The sequence below is a fragment of the Gossypium hirsutum genome, chromosome A13, assembly GCF_007990345.1.
Source record: "Gossypium hirsutum isolate 1008001.06 chromosome A13, Gossypium_hirsutum_v2.1, whole genome shotgun sequence".
Taxonomy (NCBI): Eukaryota; Viridiplantae; Streptophyta; class Magnoliopsida; order Malvales; family Malvaceae; genus Gossypium; species Gossypium hirsutum.
In genome coordinates this window covers 19461647-19463769 of record NC_053436.1, presented here as the reverse complement: position 1 = coordinate 19463769, position 2123 = coordinate 19461647, and the positions used below count along the sequence as shown (strand labels likewise).

Below are 2123 nucleotides of genomic sequence, written 5' to 3'. Positions count from 1 at the left end.
TCCTCAATTTCCCTTCAGGAGTTTTGGGTTTTCTTTATGTTTTGTATTCTTTATTCTTCTGAGATGTTTTCTTATTTAGTTATGAACTAAATCCCCTAAATACCTAAGGGGAATGAAACCTAAGACGAATCTTGTTATTATTTTCTGAATCATATGATAAATATTTAACTTGTTCTTAATTATGTGTTCTTAATTCTTGTTTTGATATCCCAGGATACTAATTCAAGACGCGCTCTTATTCAGAGGAGGAATAGACCCTGTGTAAGAGTACATTTTCCATAATTAAGCGAAGTTGATTGCGCGCCTATAAATAGGTGACAGGATTTTGCCGGATTAGGGTGAAACCTAATAAGGGGATCCATAGATCGAGTTAATGTAACCCTAGAGTGTTAATTAGAGAAAAGTCTCGGTTATTCAATCTAGGGATTAGACATTATTAGTCTTGAATAAGGATAATAACATAACTTAGGGATCTCTACAGAACAAGTTGAATGAATAAATATCCTATTCGGGGGCAGAATAACAAGTAAAGTCTAGGTGGATTTTTCCTTAGGTATTGTCTCAAGGCAATCGATTTTCCCAAAAGCAATCCCCCAATTCTTTTCTCTGTGCATTTTTAGTTTAAATAATTAGTTAATTAAAACAAACCCTATTATTCTTAAGCTAGATAATAAAAAGATAGTTATTACTAGTACTTTTGGTTCCCTTGGGTACGATATCCCGGTCTTGCCATTACTATACTATTGTTCAATAGGTGCGCTTGCCTTTTCGTCGTGATAATAGTTAGTCTAGGTTTGGTCTTCTTTATAAATATTTATTACTTGTTACGAATCACGCGATCAAGTTTTTGGTGCCGTTGCTGGGGAACTGAAATATTAGGAACACTAAATTTTTATTACTTTAGCCATTTATTTTTCTTGCAATTTTATTTTATTTTATTATTTATTAATTTACTTTTTCTCTCTCTTAGCAGGTTTTTATAGTTTATGACTAGAAGAAACCCATTAGGACGACTACTTTTTGACGAAGAAATCGATCGCACAGTTCATAGAAATCAAAGAGAAATAAGGCGTAGTTTACGATACACGGAGCACGAGCAAGAAGATGATACTCAAACACTAACCGAAGAGATGGCCGAAAATCCAGGAGATCAGCTGCCTCCTGCAATTGCAGCTAATCCAAATCCTGGTCCATGTACTAACAGGAACTGAGTCTAGTATAGTTAGACCTGCTATTGTTGCAAATAATTTCGAACTAAAACCTAACACAATTCAGATGATACAGTAGTTTGTTCAGTTTGATGGTTTGTAGGATGAGGATCCCAACACGCACTTGGCAAATTTTCTTGAATTTTGCGATAATGATATCTCTTCTTTTGTGCAGATGGATTTAGAAACACTTTATGATGCGTGGGAGAGATACAAGGACTTACTGAGAAGGTGCCCTCACCATGGCTGCAAGTTCAAACGTTCTACAATGGTGTGAATCCCTCGACAAGACAAATGATTGACTCAGCTACTGGCGAAACCATCAACAATAAAACACCGGAAGATGCCTACGAATTCATAGAGGAGATGTCACTAAACAACTATCAGTGGCAAGTCATGAGGACTAAGCCAACAAAAACAGCCGACTTTTATAACATCGATTCAATCACCATGCTCTCTAATCAGGTAGAACTTCTCAATAAAAAGATTGATAGTTTTCTTGGTTCTATGCAGGTACATCCAATAATGAGGTGTGACTCAAACGGAGGAGGTGTGCATACAGAATATCAATACTTCAATCCCACAACTGAAGAGGAACAAGTCAACTATATGGGTAACAATAAATTTAGACCTCAAAATTACCCATACAGTAATACCTATAATGCAGGTTGGAGGAACCACCCAAATTTTTCCTCGGGAGGTCAAGGGAATCCAAAGCCACAAAATCCTCAGGGTTTTCAACAGCCACCTTATCAACAAGAAAAGAAGCTGAACCTTGAAGAGATGCTCTCTAAATTCATCTTGGTGTCAGAAACCCATTTTCAAAATACCGAGACTGCACTTAAGAATCAACAAGCATTGATACAAGGACTTGAAACTCAGATAGGCCAGCTTTCTGAACTAATCTCCGAACGA

At 36.6% G+C, this 2123-nt stretch overlaps 1 non-coding gene across 1 annotated transcript; it reads right to left on the bottom strand.

The window, feature by feature from the left end:
- Positions 1-1352: 1352 nt before the first annotated feature.
- Positions 1353-1457, bottom strand: LOC121213415 (small nucleolar RNA R71). The gene has a single exon (XR_005908797.1). It is a non-coding gene; the product is annotated as a small nucleolar RNA R71 (small nucleolar RNA).
- Between the last annotated feature and the right edge of the window lie 666 nt (positions 1458-2123).